General features: G+C 40.6%; 1 protein-coding gene across 3 annotated transcripts in view; it reads right to left on the reverse strand.

Moving 5' to 3' along the window:
* LOC106567565 (rho guanine nucleotide exchange factor 12) overlaps positions 1 to 18,085 on the reverse strand; it is a 140,964-nt gene that overhangs the window by 77,807 nt on the left and 45,072 nt on the right. The window lies entirely within an intron of this gene.

Below are 18,085 nucleotides of genomic sequence, written 5' to 3' on the forward strand. Positions count from 1 at the left end.
TCATGTCTGGCTCAGTGTTTGCCTGGAAACGAGCATAGACGGCATTCAGCTCGACTGGGAGGTTTGCGTCACTGGGCAACTCCCGGCTAGGTTTCTCTTTGTAACCCATAATAGTCTGCAAACCCTGCCACATCCTATGAGCATTGGAGCTTATGTAATTGGATGTAATTACTCTTAGTCCTGCAGTATATTGACTTTTCCATGTTTGATGGCTCAGAGGTTGGAGCAGGCTTTCTTGTAACTGTCCATGTCCCTTTCCCTGAAAGCGGTAGCTCTAGTCTTTAGGCCGATGCGGATACTGCAAGTAATGCATGGCTTTTGGTCAGTGGAATGCCCGGTGGAAGCACAGTATGATAGCTAAGGAGATTGAGAGAATTCTGGCATTTGATTGCAAATATGCAGAGGGAGTAGAAAAATAACATATTGTATAAAACATGTATCTCTGGATTACATCTTCAAACTAAGGGCAGCCATGGCATCCATGACAGAGAGGGTGAAGCATTCATCCATGTGTACGGTAAGAGAGTCTAGCTAGCTACATTTTCAGATATTATATGTTTCTAAATTTGTAAGAAAGTCGTTTTCATTGTAAGTTAGCTAGCTAACGTTAGTTGGCTGGCTCGCTAGCTAATGTTGTGTGTATGATCTGTGTATAGTAATGTTGTGTGTATGATCTGTGTATAGTAATGTTGTGTGTATGATCTGTGTATAGTAATGTTATTTGTATGATCTGTGTATAGTAATGTTATGTGTATGATCTGTGTATAGTAATGTTATGTGTATGATCTGTGTATAGTAATGTTATGTGTATGATCTGTGTATAGTAATGTTATGTGTATGATCTGTGTATAGTAATGTTATTTGTATGATCTGTGTATAGTAATGTTATTTGTATGATCTGTTTTGATCTGTGTATAGTAATGTTATTTGTATGATCTGTGTATAGTAATGTTATTTGTATGATCTGTGTATAGTAATGTTATTTGTATGATCTGTGTATAGTAATGTTATTTGTATGATCTGTGTATAGTAATGTTATTTGTATGATCTGTGTATAGTAATGTTATTTGTATGATCTGTGTATAGTAATGTTATTTGTATGATCTGTGTAGTATTTTTTATTGTTAGTATTTTTGTGGTAGTAATGTTATTTGTATGATCTGTGTAGTTTATAGTAATTTGTGATCTGTGTATAGTAATGTTATTTGTATGATCTGTGTATAGTAATGTTATTTGTATGATCTGTGTATAGTAATGTTATTTGTATGATCTGTGTAGTAATGTTATTTGTATGATCTGTGTAGTAATGTTATTTGTATGATCTGTGTAGTAATATTATTTGTATGATCTGTGTAGTAATATTATTTGTATGATCTGTGTAGTAATATTATTTGTATCTCAGAGCCGTTTGCATTATTAGTTATAGCCTAATATTAGCAAGCTAGCTAACATCGATCCTGGTTGGTTAGCTACCTGCAGATTCATGCAGGGTAGTAAAATTGTGACCGACCGGCTCAAATCTTAAGTAGCAAAATTGAGTTTTTTACATTGGATAAAAGTAGAGACTCAGAGATACAAAATTGTATATCATACACTACAGTTGAGGAACAAATGGGAAAGTCATTTTGCTTTTAAAGATGATAAACTTGTAACCTCACTTTTGAGAAAACGGCCTTTGAATGTTTTGGTACTACTACTGGAGAGCCCTTCTTTGTCTAGAACCATGCAGCATCATTCACACCCTCTTAAGCTTTAGCCCCACCGAATGTATTAACAACAGTCAAGCACCCAAGCCAACTTGCTAGCTACTTCCAGACATCTAAGTGAGAGAGAACAGCTCACTGAACATTACTCGCCCTAGCAGAGCTGGTTAGGCTGTTATGTTATCCAGAGAGTTGGTGACTGCAAATGTGCTGTCAAATTGTCCGTTCGTAAATTTAGAGCGTTTCGTGTTCAGAGCGCACCCCAGACACTCTGGCCAATGAGTTTACTGACGTTTACAGACACCGACCTTATACAACGCGCGTTGAGCATTCGTAAATTCATCAGTTATTCCGCGCACACTGGCATACTCAGTCGAGAGCGCTCTGAAATCAAGAGTATTTTTAGTTTTATTCGATTTAACCTTTATTTAACTAGGCAAGTCAGGTAAGACAATGTATTATTTACAATGACGGCCTATCCCGGCCACACCCTAACCCGGCCAAACCTTAACCCGGACGACGCTGGGAAAAATTGTGAGCCACCCTATGGGACTCCCAATAATGGCCGGTTGTGATACAGACCCTGGAATCTGCAGGTAGCTAACCAACCAGTTTCAATGTTAGCTAGCTAACATTAGGCTATATCTAGCCAAGCAAATGGCTCTATGTCAAAATTAGAAACGTGTAATATCTGAAAATGTAGCTAGCGAAACTAACTTACCAATATATTATTCATGGTTGGGTGCGTCTCATGTCGGATACCATGGTTGCCCTTAGTTTGAAGATGTAATCTGGAGACAGGTGATTTCAAAACTCAGTCCTCCAGAAAGTGGAGATCAACACTTACGCAGTTTTAATTAGGGATGCACAATATAACATCGGTGAACATAGCGGAATCGGCTGACATTAGCTACAAATGCCAACATCGGTAACGGCCGATGTGTAGTTTAATGCCCCAATGTGCAAAACCGATGTCAAAGCTGACGTGCATACCTACAGTTGAAGTCAGAAGTTTACATACACCTTGGCCAAATACATTTAAACTCAGTTTTTCACAATTCCTGACATTTAATCCCAGTAAAAATTCAGTGTTTTAGGTCAGTTTTTAAATGTCAGAATAAATAGTAGAGAAAATGATTTATTTCAGCTTTTATTTCTCCCATCACATTCCCAGTTTACATTCAATCAATTACTATTTGGTAGCATTGCCTTTAAATTGTTTAACTTGGGTCAAACGTTTTGGGTAGCCTTCCAGAAGCTTCCCACAATACGTTGGATGAATTTTGGCCCATTCCTCCTGACAGAGCTGGTGTAACCGAGTCAGGTTTGTAGGCCTCCTTGCTCGAACAAGCTTTTTCAGTTCTGTCCACAAAATGTCTATAGGAAAAACATAAAGATGGTCATTATGGCCAAACAGTTCTGTTTTTGTTTCATCAGACCAGAGGACATTTCTCCAAAAAGTACGATCTTTGTCCCCATGTGCAGCTGCAAACCGTAGTCTGGCTTTTTTATGGCGGTTTTGGAGCAGTGGCTTCTTCCTTGCTGAGCGGCCTTTCAGGTTATGTCGATATAGGACTCGTTTAACTGTGGATATAGATACTTTTGTACCCGTTTCCTCCAGCATCTTCATAAGGTCCTTTACTGTTGTTCTGGGATTGATTTGAACTTTTCGCACCAAAGTACGTTCATCTCTAGGAGACAGAACTCGCAGCCGTCATACTGCTCAGGAAGGAGATGTGGACCCGTGTTTAAACTTGCGTAACATTGTTTGAACAGATGAACGTGGTACCTTCAGGCATTTGGTAAATGTTCCCACGGATGAACCAGAGGAGGTCGACAATAATTTTTTTCTGAGGTCTTGGCTGATTTCTTTTGATTTTCCCATGATGTCAAGCAAAGAGGCACTGAGTTTGAAGGTAGACCTTAAAATACATCCACAGGTACACCTCCAATTGACTCAAATGATGTCAATTAGCCTATCAGAAGCTTCTAAAGCCATGACATCATTTTCTGGAATTACTCCATGCTGTTTAAAGGCACAGTCAACTTAGTTTACATAAACTTCTGACCCACTGGAATTGTGATACAGTGAATTATAAGTGAAATAATCTGTCTGTAAACAATTGTTGGAAAAATAACTAGTGTCATGCACAAAGTAGATGTCCTAACCGACTTGCCAAAACTATAGTTTGTTAACAAGAAATTTGTGGAGTGGTTGAAAAACAAGATTAGATGACTACAACCTAAGTGTTTGTAAACTTCAGACTTCAACTGTATATAACGTAGGTACATGACGTAATGACGACACATAAAATGTTGCGCTATACGCACAGCACAGCATTCCTAAACTAGCCCACATCTGCTGTGTGGACCGAGCAGTCATTTGAAAGAGTAACAAAATTTCAGTGAGACAACTCAAAGGCGAAATCCATTAAAGCCAAGACAATGGAATTCATTGCCCTTGACAATCAACCGTTCTCTGTTGTGGGTGATGTTGGCTTTTGCCCGACTGGTCGAGCACCGGTACACACTACCAAGTGAACTATTTTTCAAACGTTGCCCTTCCGGAGTTACACAGTAATATCGTCACTACTATTAGCTTCGCGATATACATACTATGGAATGCTGTTTGGGTCTTTGCGTGTCAAAAAAGATACAGTAGCACTGTCAAAGCTGTACAAAAAAGTCTGCAAACAAGCAAACACCGGCCATGAACGATGTGTTTACAATACCGCATTGGTAATAAAGCATCATTTGTTCGACCGCAACTTCTGGAGTAGCTAGCTTAGCTTGGTACCTAGCGAGCACCAATACAACCAGCCTGAAAACAATGACCAGTTGAACCTGCAGTCATTTTCATTGTTCTTAGCAATGATTTGGGAATCCTTGTGAGAAGGATTAGCTAAGTTGCCACTTGTTGTTCACCTATTGAAATTGAACTTCAGTTCATGAAAATAAATAGCTAGTCAGCAACTTAACCCTGTTGCCCAAAGCTGACGTTATAAGCAGCCAGCTAGCTTCATCTGGCAAGTGAGGCTCGACCGCACCGGGTTATGTGTTTAAGCTAGCCACAATAGTGGAATTTGCTGTTTGCCTTCAAAATAAAATTGTGTCATTGACAGTAATGCAAATTAGTACAAATAGTAGAATTATGCCATACTTATATTTTAAAGGCTAACCGCAAAGTCCACTATTGTAGCTAATCCTTATTGTGGCTAGCTTCACATAGATGGGTCCGACCCCCATTAATCAAATAAGAACTGTCTTATAAATTCGGGTTATTTTAGATGACACCTAGCTATATAGTTAGTTAGCTAACAAAAGCTACTGAAACAGATGTGTTATTTCACACGTCAAATAGTGTTATTTGATGTGTATCTATTTTGACACACAAAGACCCAAATGGCGTTCCATAGAAATCCTGGTTGAGAATGAAACGACTGAACAATGAAACAGCACAGCAAGTAAGTGAAATAAATAGGTTCTGATTATGTTTTACTGGTATTGGAGACATACGTAAATGCCAACAAAATTACTTTTTGGTCAGTGTGGTGGGTGTGTAACTTTTATTTAACTTGGCAAGTCAGTTAAGAACAAATTCTTATTTACAATGACAGCCCGGACGACCCTGGGCCAATTGTGCGCCGCACTATGGGACTCCCAATCAAGGCCGGATGTGATACAGCCTGGATTCAAACCAGGGACTGTAGTAACATCTCTTGCACGGAGATGCAGTACCTTAAACCGCTGCGTCCATGTGTGTGTGTTAACTATTTAACTGTACTAGAATGCTTAAAAGGCCGCTAAAATTGTAAATATCGGTTATCGTTGTTTTTGGCAAGGAAAATATCGGATATCGGTATCGGCCAAAAATGTCATATCGGTGCATCACTAGTTTTAATACACAATACATAAAAAAAGAAAAGCTGCGTTAGACAGGATTACCTAAGACATACTGACCAGCTCAAACAGACAGAAGCGTGCTACATGGCAGACCAATCCAAACTCATCTCTCGGCATGTCCAACCCAATCATGGCTAGCGGGAAGATTGCTGGCTTTTTCTTTGGCTAAACCAACTAGGCTCGTAATTTAACATTTTTATTTGTATTTACAGATGGCATACAAGTTTGTTATTAAGGCACATGGAGTTAACGTTCAAACGGCTCTCCTGTGAAGTAGTGACCCGCGACATACGCCTAGTTTCCTGAAACGGGTCACAATGATGAGTTAGGATTATGGTTCATTGTTTAGCGTTAGCTAGATAGCTAGCTAGCTAACAAGCTAGAAATGAAGCATAGTTTCGAAAGTTGCTTTTAGTTGCCTTTTTTGCTAGATTGACATATACTAAATTCCTTTTTAAACGGATGGGTTTATTGGTGTTAAAATACACCAGTTATGCTATTTTGGACAACCAGGCTGTTGTCATTTGGCTTGTAGTTTGTGTTTATACTTTTTCATTACGACAAGTTTGATTCGGACAACAATAGAATGTTCATGATGTCAACAGACGTAGTATAAACCAGCCTTTATTCTTGAAATCTTTGGTTGTTTAGTACATGGCCTCACATGTGAACCCTTAAAGAGATGGGTGGGGCTAATGCTGAATGGATGAAGACAAAGAAGAGCTCTCCAATAGGTGTAGCAAAACATTCAAGGGCCATTTTCTCAAAAGTGGGGTTACAATTTTATCAACTTTCAAAACAGAATTACTTTCCCATTGTTCCTCAACTGTAGTGTATGGTATACCATTTTGTAGCCGAGTCTCTACTTTATCTAATGTAACAAAGACAATTTCAAATTTTGCTACATAAGACTGAATCTAGCCAGTCGGTCACATATATGTTTTGACTTCTAAGACATTCTAAGGTTTGAATCTTTCACAACTAAAGTAGCCAAATAACTCTGAATCTAGCATATAGGACCATAGAGTTTCAAATGATCACTTTTACGCTCAATGTAGCCACTTCATATGCGCACTCGCTCCGAAATGGGAAAAATATCCTTTCCATTTTATTCAGCTAAGATCAATTATATTCTTCTTACTATAAAATCATGGCACGGGACTTATAAGCATATCAGCTAAAGAACAGCTGTGTCTGTCTATGGTACATGTGTGCGTGTTAGTAGTGTCACGTCAGGGTAACAAAGGCCCGTGACACCGCTCAGATGGGTTAATCTCCTAGGCTTTAGCGATCTACCAGATGTTCATAGGATCACACACACACAGACAGACAGACAGACAGACAGACAGACAGACAGACAGACAGACAGACAGACAGACAGACAGACAGACAGACAGACAGACAGACAGACAGACAGACAGACAGACAGACAGACAGACAGACAGACAGACAGACAGACAGACAGACAGACAGACAGACAGACAGACAGACAGACAGACAGACAGACAGACAGACAGACAGACAGACACACAGACACACAGACACACAGACACACAGACACACACACACACACACACACACACACACACACACACACACACACACACACACACACTTCAGTGAAATACATTATCACAACCCTATGCCGTGGAGTTTTACTGGCATGACAGTAAAACAATGAAAATGCACAACCACTCCTGTGAGGTGTTTGGAATTGCAGTGAGGTGCTACTTGGGATGTGTCCCAAATGGCACCCTATTGCCTTTATAGTTCACTACTATTGACCAGGGCTCATAGGAATCTGGTCAAAAGTATTGTCCTATAGGGAATAGGGTGCCTTCTTGCATCTTTATGTGAACCATGGACGTTTTCCCAACGTCCGTTTCCATTTGTATTATGCAGGGGATGGAGAAAGTGGAAACAAGACCCTGCATTACACTTTCCCCCTCCCCTCTACTCTCCCCCACCCAACACTGGCCCTGAGGCACAGCCAGGGTCTCTACCTCAATCTCCACTGGTCAGACAAATTTGAATGGCCTCCCAGCAAGCACAGAATAAAACATACGAAATGCTGACACATAGTGCCCTATAAAATATTTACATTTTTCTCCACTTGATTCCATTTAGTTTTTCCCCAAATTCCGTTTTCTCTGTTTAGTTTTTCCAGGTTTCTGTTTCCCCTGTTTTTTCAGGTTTTTGTTCTGCCAGGAAAGCATAGGCTACTTTGTAGTTAATACTTAATTGAAAATGTTTTTGGGAAAGCTTTTCCATTTACTGTATCAGAAGACTTTTCATTAGCTTCGTCGCTAATGGCTACACAATGCACATACATAGATGGGGAATTTTCGTTGCCTCTTCAGAAAGTTGCAGGAAATATGAATCAGTGATGCATTCTGTTCATGTCTTAGGATACACTTGGGCAAATGTATTAATGTCCAATATAATTTAATTGATTCTGTGATTCCGTCTTTGTTCCCCGCATCACAGATTTTATAGGGCCCTACATATCCACGTTGTACATGTTCCATCTCAGGCTGATACAGTGAGACTCATCCATGCTTCCATTACAAGTAGGCTTGACTGCGGCAGGTAGCCTAGTGGTTAGAGCGTTAGGCCAGTAACCGAAAGGTTGCTGGATCGAATCTCCGAGCTGACAATGTAAAAATCAGTCGTTCTGCCCCCGAGCTAGGCAGTTAACCCACTGTTCCCCGGGCAGACGTGGATGTCGAGTAAGGCATACCCCGCACCTCTATGAATGAGATGGGTTGGGATAAATGCAGAAGACACATTTCAGTTGAATGCATTCAGTTGTACAACTGACTAGGTGTCCCCCTTTCCCTACTGTAATGCTCTCCTGTCCCAAGAAAGCCACTGGTCAACTGCAAAACATACAGAATGCTGCAGCACGGGTACTGACCAAGATCAGACGGAGAGCACACATTACACCAGTTTTAAAGTCTCTGCACTGGTTTTTAGAATACATTTGAAAGATTATTCTACTGGTTTTATAATCAATCCACAATTGTGCACCCCAATGCATGTCAGACATGCTTTTAAGTTAGGTACCCAGTAGATCCATCAGGTCCTCTGGTACTGGCCTTTTAACTAACCAAAAGCCTAGGAGGCATGGAGAGGCAGTCTTTAGTTACTATAGCCTGCCAGAGAACCTGAGGGAGGCCGAATCTGTGGACATATTTAACCCTCCTATTATGTTGCGGGTCTATCTGACCCATTTCCACTTTTGAGATGTCTAAAATACTAGTTACCTCTCTTTTTCTCCATGAAATTGACTTTTCCTCATTTAGGGTCATGAACCTAACTTCAAAATGTGGACTCACTGATGTGTTGTGGAATGTCTGTGTATATTTTGTATACAAACATGATGTTGTGGGTGATTTTGACCCGGAGGCTTTCATGTGTATAGATATTTACACAGGTCCAAAATAAACAAGTGTCTTTGATGCATTTTGTTTAGACTGGTTCTGGTGGCACTTTTATAATTATGTTTGGGTGAAAAGGAGCTTTCCCAAGCTTCTCCTCAGTGCGAGAGCAGCAGATCTCTGACACAAACGCTCCAAAAGATTTTCAGTCAATGAAGCCTTATCACAAATTCTGGACTGTGCTTTTTTAGTCTTTCAGTTTTCATTGTTATTCTTTTGTTTTTATCTGCCTGTGTTTTTCTGTGTAATAACTATTTCTTATATATATTTTCATTGTTTTTTATTTATGTTTTTCTCCTGTGAAGCGCATTGTGTTGCATCCATGTCTGAAATGTGCTATATAAATAAAGCTTGATTTGATTTGTAGAGGGTAAATGTACATAAACCCCAGTTACGCATATTTTTCCATTTTGTGCAACGCTTACCCACCTATTGTGGAAAAATGCAAGAAGAAGAGACTTGCTTGGGCCAAGAAACACACACAATGGACATTAGACTGGTGGAAACGTGTCCTTTGGTCTGGAATCCAAATTGGAGATTTTTGGTTCCAACCACTGTGTCTTTGTGAGATGCGGTGTGTGGTGAACGGATGATCTGCGCATGTGTATTTCACACCGTAAAGCATGGAGGAGAAGGTGTTATGGTGTGGGGGTGCTTTGCTGGTGACACTGTCAGTGATTTATTTAGAATTCAAGGCACACTGAAGCAGCATGGCTACCACAGCATTCTGCCATCCCATCTGATTTGGGCTTAGTGGGACTATCATTTGTTTTTCAACAGGACAATGACCCAACACACTTCCAGGCTGTATAAGGGATATTATACCGGCTCTGTTCTAGGCCCTCTCCTATTCTCGCTATACACCAAGTCACTTGGCTCTGTCATATCCTCACATGGTCTCTCCTATCATTGCTATGCAGACGACACACAATTAATCTTCTCCTTTCCCCCTTCTGATAACCAGGCGGCGAATCGCATCTCTGCCAGACATATCAGTGTGGATGACGGATCACCAGCTCAAGCTGAACCTCGGCAAGACGGAGCTGTTCTTCCTCCCGGGGAAGGACTGCCCGTTCCATGATCTCGCCATCACGGTTGACAACTCCCTTGTGTCCTCCTCCCAGAGTGCTAAGAACCTTGGCGTGATCCTGGACAACACCCTGTCGTTCTCCACTAACATCAAGGCGGTGACCCGATCCTGTAGGTTCATGCTCTACAACATTCGCAGAGTACGACCCTGCCTCACACAGGAAGCGGCGCAGGTCCTAATCCAGGCACTTGTCATCTCCCGTCTGGATTACTGCAACTCGCTGTTGGCTGGGCTCCCTGCCTGTGCCATTAAACCCTTACAACTCATCCAGAACGCCGCAGCCCGTCTGGTGTTCAACCTTCCCAAGTTCTCTCACGTCACCCCGCTCCTCCGCTCTCTCCACTGGCTTCCAGTTGAAGCTCGCATCCGCTACAAGACCATGGTGATTGCCTACGGAGCTGTGAAGGGAACGGCACCTCCATACCTTCAGGCTCTGATCAGGCCCTACACCCAAACAAGGGCACTGCGTTCATCCACCTCTGGCCTGCTGGCCCCCCTACCTCTGAGGAAGCACAGTTCCCGCTCAGCCCAGTCAAAACTGTTCGCTGCTCTGGCACCCCAATGGTGGAACAAGCTCCCTCACGACGCCAGGACAGCGGAGTCAATCACCACATTCCGGAGACACCTGAAACCCCACCTCTTTAAGGAATACCTGGGATAGGATAAAGTAATCCTTCTAACCCCCCCCCTTCCTTAAAAGATTTAGATGCACTATTGTAAAGTGGTTGTTCCACTGGATATCATAAGGTGAATGCACCAATTTGTAAGTCGCTCTGGATAAGAGTGTCTGCTAAATGACTTAAATGTAATGTAATACCAAGAAATAGAGTGATGGAGTGCTGCATCGGATGACCTGGCCTCCACAATCTCCCGCCCTCGACCCAATTGAGATGGTTTGGGATGAGTTGGACCGCAGAGTGAAGGAAAAGCAGCCAACAAGTGCTCAGCATATGTGATAACTCCTTCAAGACTGTTGGAAAAGCATTCCAGGTGAAGCTGGTTGAGAGAATGCCAAGAGTGTGCAAAGCTGTCATTAAGGAAAAGGGTGGCTATTTGAATAATCTCAAATATAAAATATATTTTGATTTGTTTAGCACTTTTTTGGTTACTATATGATTCCAAATATGTTATTTTATAGTTTTGATGTCTCCACTATTATTCTACAATGTAGAAAATAGTACAAATAAAGAAACACTCTTGAATGAGTAGGTGTTCTAAAACTTTTGACCGGTAGTGTATATGCATATCGAGTGGTTTTAAGCAGGTGCAGGAGAGCTAAGAACAAAGACTGACTGCACATACAGACATCTATACTCACATTGAAACATCCTTGAAACAATGTTACATGGGAACGCAGAGACTGAATCCGTTCCATGGTCATTTCTAACTGTAGTTTTCAAAAGGGGAGATGCCATACCAATATACAGTACAACACATAATTTGAATATGACTCTGAGCTTCAAGAAAAACTATGTCATGATGATGATGTAACAAATGTCAAATGTTACTGAGAACGACAACACTTGAGTTTGTGTCTGGGGTCAGGTCTACTTTAGCTGCGCTGCAGCAGTGTTGTAAGGCTAAACCCCCTGTGAGGTCATGGGGAGGTGAGAGATGGGGATAGAAGGAGACATGCTCCAGTCAGGGGAAGGCGGGGGAGGCTTGGGCAACAGATGATTCACCAGCAGCTGAGCTGACAAAACCGCCTCGGTGAGCCAGCTACACTCACTTCGTGTGTGTGTTTATTGTCTGCCAGCAACATTGTGTGCGCCTTTCACACCAGACTGGTGCTGAGGTAAGCTCATAAAAGCCCCTGTAGTGTGGAGGCCCCTGGGGTGTCTGCCATAGACCAGGCTACTATGCAACCTGCCACAGGTCTGATTCCATTAGTCATCCATCGGGCCCCCCCAGATAGGCCTGTGCATCTGGCTTCCCAAACAGAATACAGTGTACCACCCATCCATATCGATCATACATACAGCACAGAGACCGACACCACCACCCACACACCCCAACATGGTGGAGGAACTGACACACATTAACCAGATTGCAGAGATTTGTAATAACAGAACCTTGGATTAACCTTCAAGCTTAGGGCGGGTCAGTGAGCACTTGGCTCATGAATAGTTAATTAGCCCAGAATGTGAATTAAGCACAGTATAAGAAGGTGGGGTGTGTTTTTACTCACCTTTTTTTCCCCCCATTACCGCTAGCAACAAAGTATACTATAAAGAGTCATTCACAACCTCCAGTTTTCTGTTTTGAAAAACGACCTGTTCTTTATTCTCAACACAATATTCCATTGAGGAGCAATTGATAATTAGATCTGAAAAAAATTAGATGAAGCCACATAATAGCAGAAAATGAACTAAATCATCATGATATACAGTTGAAGTCGGAAGTTTCCATACACCTTAGCCAAATACATTTAAACTCAGTTTTTCACAATTCCTGACATTTAATCCTAGTAAAAATTCCCTGTCTTAGGTCAGTTAGGATCACCACTTTATTTTAAGAATGTGAAATGCCAGAATAAATAGTAGAGAGAATGATTTATTTCAGCTTTTAATTATTTCATCACAAACGTTTCGGGTAGCCTTCCACAAGCTTCCCACAATAGGTTTGGGGAATTTTGGCACATTCCTTCTGACAGAGCTGGTGTAACTGAGTCTGGTTTGTAGGCCTCCTTGTTCGTACATGCTTTTTCAGTTCTGCCCACAAATTTTCTATAAGATTGAGGTCAGGGCTTTGTGATGGCCACTCCAATACCTTGACTTTGTTGTCCTTAAGCCATTTTGCCACAACTTTGGAAGTATGATTGGGTTCATTGTCCATTTGGAAGACCCATTTGCGACCAAGCTTTAACTTCCTGACTGATGTCTTGAGATGTTGCTTCAATATATACACATCATTTTCCATCCTCATGCTGCCATCTATTTTCTGATGTGCACCAGTCCATCCTGCAGCAAAGCACCCCCACAACATGATGCTGCCACCCCCGTGCTTCACGGTTGGGATGGTGTTCTTCAGCTTGCAAGCCTCCCCCTTTTTCCTTCAAACATAATGATGGTCATTATGGCCAAACAGTTCTATTTTTGTTTCATCAGACCAGAGGACATTTCTCCAAAAAGTACGATCTTTGTCCCCATGTGCAGTTGCAAACCGTAGTCTGGCTTTTTTATGGCGGTTTTGGAGCAGTGGTTTCTTCCTTGCTGAGCGGCCTTTCAGGTTATGTCAATATAGGACTCGTTTTACTGTGGATATAGATACTTTTGTACCTGTTTCCTCCAGTATCTTCACAACGTCCTTTGCTGTTGTTCTGGGATTGATTTGCACTTTTCTCACCAAAGTACGTTCATCTCTAGGAGACAGAACGCATCTCCTTCCTGAGCGGTATGACGGCTGCGTGGTCACATGGTGTTTATACTTGCGTACTATTGTTTGTACAGATGAACGAGGTACCTTCAGGCGTAGAAATTTGGAAACTGGAAATTGCACCCAAGGATGAACCAGACTTGTGGAGGTCTACATTTTTTTTTCTGAGGTCTTGGCAGATTTCTTTTGATTATCCCATGATGTCAAGCAAAGAAGCACTGAGTTTGAAGGTAGGCCTTGAAATACATCCACAGGTACACCTCCAATTGACTCAAATTATGTCAATTAACCCACCAGAAGCTTCTAAAGCCATGACATAATTTTCTGGAATTTTCCAAACTTAGTGTAAGTAAACTTCTGACCCACTGGAATTGTGATAGTGATTTATAAGTGAAATAATCTCTCTCTAAACAATTTTTGGAAAAATTACTTGTGTCATGCGCAAAGTAGATGTCCTAACAGACTTGCCAAAACTATAGTTTGTTAACAAGAAATGTGTAGTGGTTGAAAAACAAGTTTTAATGACTCCAACCTAAGTGTATATAAACCTCCGACATCAACTGTAGATCAAATGGCACTTATAGTAGAACATCAAGCAAAATGTACCAAACTCAATTTGAGGATGCATTTAACCACATGGGGTAATGGAGAGAGTGGAAAGAACAATCAAAACAATCCAATGCCGTGCTCATCTCCAAGTGAATACATTAGAGAGATCAATAGTGGCAGCCCCTCGTGTCATAACTAGGGTGAGAGGAGGCGAGCGATATCCTCGCTGTCTGGCTAGGGGTAGCCTAATGATGGTAGTGGAGTCAGTGTCACAGCTTTGGCAGCTGAGGAGACGATTCTCCACATCGCTACACAAATCAATACCCCAGATACGCTTCAATTACATCGATTCAAAATATTTCAGTCTCTGCCGACTGACTGTTCAAACAACCAAATTGACAAGTTGTCCGTGAAGACTACACAAGACAACAACCATTGATAGGTTTAACTAGATCATGAGGGTTTGAGTAAAACTATCTGCCGTACCAGACAGTTTATTTCACAGTTGTCCTTTGGTTATCGAGGACCTAGCCTCTGATTATGCATGTTTGCAATAGCAGGCCAACACTGTGCCTGTACATATTCCAAAAAGCTGAGGAATAGAATAGAACTCTTATGGCCCATAACTAAGACATTCCTATGACAGTGTGTGTGTTTCATGTCTTGCCTACTCTACATATGTAGGGTGCAGTACAGTACAAAGCTCTTTAAAACCTGTTAAGGATGGGGGGCAGTATTTTCACGTTCGGATGAAAAACGTGCCCAAATTAAACTGCCTCCTACTCAGACTCAGAAGGTAGGATATGCATATTATTAGTAGAACAGGATAGAAAACACTCTGAAGTTTCTAAAACTGTTTGAATGATGTCTGTGAGTATAACAGAACTCATATGGCAGGCAAAAACCTGAGAAAAATCCAACCAGGAAGTGGAAAATCTGAGAATTGTAGTTCTTTTGAATCCCTATGGAAACTACAGTGTCTGTGGGGTCATGTTGCACTTCCTAAGGCTTCCATTGGCTGTCAACAGCCTTTAGAAAGTTGTTTCATCCTTCTCCTGTTACTGGGCAGAGAATAGTAGCTCAGTCAATGAGTGGACTGCCTATGGACAAAGGGCTTGGTTATGCGCGAGGCCGCGAGCACGCCATTCCTTCTTTTTCTTCTGGAATTAATATGCTATTGTCCGGTTGGAATATTATCGCATTTTTACGTTAAAAATACTCTAAAGATTGATTGTAAACAACGTTTGACATGTTTCTACGAACGGTAATGTAACATTTTGACTTTTCGTGTCTCGATTTGCGCTCGCGCATTATGCCTTTGGATAGTGATCTGAACGCACAAACAAAACAGAGGTATTTGGACATAAATATGGAGTATTTCGAACAAAACTAACATTTCTTGTGGAAGTAGGAGTCCTGGGAGTGCATTCCGCCGAAGATCAGCAAAGGTAAGGAATGATTTATAACACTAATTCAGAGTTTTGTTGATGCCAGAACTTGGCAGGTAGCTGTATAGCTTGCATTGATGGTTGAGCTATGTACTCAGAATATTGAACAATGTGCTTTCTCTGTAAAGTTATTTTGAAATCTGACACAGCGGTTGCATCAAGGAGTAGTGTATCTATAATTCTTTAAATAATTGTTATATATTTTGTCAACGTTTATGATGAATATTTCTGTAAATTAATGTGCTCATTCACTGGGGGTTTTGGTGGGAATACATTTTCTGAACATCACGCGCCAATGTAAAATGCTGTTTTTGGATATAAATATGAACTTGATCGAACAAAACATACATGTATTGTGTAACATGATGTCCTATGAGTGTCATCTGATGAAGATCGTCAAAGGTTAGTGCTTCATTTCAGCTGTATTTGGGGTTTTTGTGACATCTCCTTGCTTGGAAAATGGCTGTGTGGTTATTGTTTGTCTATGTACTGTCCTACCATAATCTAATGTTTTTCTTTCACTGTAAAGCCTTTTTGAAATTGGACAATGTGGTTACATTAAGGAGAAGTGTATCTTTAAAATGGTGTAAATTAGTCGTATGTTTGAGAAATTTAAATTATTAGATTTCTGATGTTTTGTATTTCGCGCCCCGCTAGCGGAACGTCCGTCCTCAACAGGTTTTTAAACACTTCTGCCTCTGCCTCTTTTTAAAATAGTGAAATAAAGCCACTGTAAAACAGTGCTGCTTTATTGAGTGTATTCACATTATAGAAGACCAATGCCCTGAAATACACTTTGTTTACTATAGCTAACTGCATTTCCTCTCATTTTAGTGACCAGTCAAGCACCGCACAAAAAACCCTTAGAACCATTGTAGCCTACCTTGCCTGGTTCATGAACCTTGCCAAGGTTAGGTCAGGTTGAGTAACCTACAGTGCCTTCACACCCCTTGACTTTTTCCAAATTATGTTGTGTTTAAAGTGGGATTAAAATGGATTTTGTGTTTAAAGTGGGATTAAAATGGATTTGTCATTTAAAATCAACGATCTACACAAAATAGTCTGTAATGTCAAAGTGAAAAAAATAAACATTTATTATAAATTGTATGAAAAATAAAACATATCTTGATAAGATAAGTATTCAACCCCGAGTCAATACATGTTAGAATCACCTTTGGGAGCGATTACAACTGAGTCTTTCTGGGTAAGTCTCTAAGAGCTTTGAACATCTGGATTGAATAATATTTAGCCATTATTATTTAAAAAATTCTTCAAGCTCTGTCAAGTTGGTTGTTCATTGCTAGAAAGCCATTTTCAAGTCTTGCCATAGATTTAAGCCGATTTACGTCAAAACTGTAACTAGGCCACTCAGGAACATTCAATGCTGTCTTGGTAAGCAACTCTGCTTCATATTTGGCCTTGTGTTTTAGGTTATTATCCTGCTGAAAGGTGAATTTCTCTCCCAGTGTCTGTTGGAAAGAAGGCTGAATCAGGTTTCCCTCCAGGATTTTGCCTATGCTTAGCTGTATTCCATTTATTTTAATCCCCCAAAAAACTCCCTAGTCCTTGCCGATGACAAACAATACCTATAACATGATGCAGCCACCACCATGCTTGAAAATATGAAGAGTGGTATTCAGTGATGAGTTGTGTTGGATTTGACCCAAACATATCGCTTTCTATTCAGGACAAAAAGTTGTCCACATTTTTTTGCAGCATTACTTAAGTGCCTTGTTGCAAACAGGATGCATGTTTTAGAATATTTATTCTGTACAGGCTTCCTTCTCTTCACTCTGTCATTTAGGTTAATATTGTGGGGTAACTACAATGTAGAGGTCGACCGATTATGGTGTCTCAACGCCGACACAGATTGGAGGACCAAAAAAAAGCCAATACCGATTAATCGGACAATTTTTTGGAAAAATGTGTAATAATGACAATATCAACAAAACTGAATGAACACTTATTTAACTTAACCTCTGGAGGATAAAATCCCGTTAACGGGATTTGTTGGACAACAACCAGTGAGATAGCACGGCGAAATTCCCCCCAAAAATATCTCAAAATTCAAGTATTATACGGCATTTTAAAGATACTCTACTCGTTAATCCAATCACATTGTCCGATTTCAAAAAGGCTTTACGGTGAAAGCAAAACATTGGATTATTTTAGCATAGCACATTAGCAAAAAAAAAAAGCCATTTTCCAAGCACGTCACAAAACCAGATATACAGCTAAAATTAAGCACTAACCTTTGACAATCTTCATCAAATGACATTCCTAGGACATCATGTTAGACAATACATGCATTTTTTGTTCGATCAAGTTCATATTTATATCCAAAAAACCCAATTTTTACATTGGCGCGTGACGTTCAGAAAATGTTTTCTCCCCATAACTTCCGGTGAATAGACACATTTAATTTACAGAAGAACTCATAAACGTTGACAAAATGTATAACAATTATTTAAAGAATTAGAGATAATCTACTCCTTTATTCAACCACTTTGTCAGATTTCAAAATAACTTTATGGAAAAAGCACATTGTTCAATATTCTGAGTACAGAACTTAGCCTT

Source organism: Salmo salar, chromosome ssa13 (genome assembly GCF_905237065.1).
Source record: "Salmo salar chromosome ssa13, Ssal_v3.1, whole genome shotgun sequence".
Classification (NCBI taxonomy): Eukaryota; Metazoa; Chordata; class Actinopteri; order Salmoniformes; family Salmonidae; genus Salmo; species Salmo salar.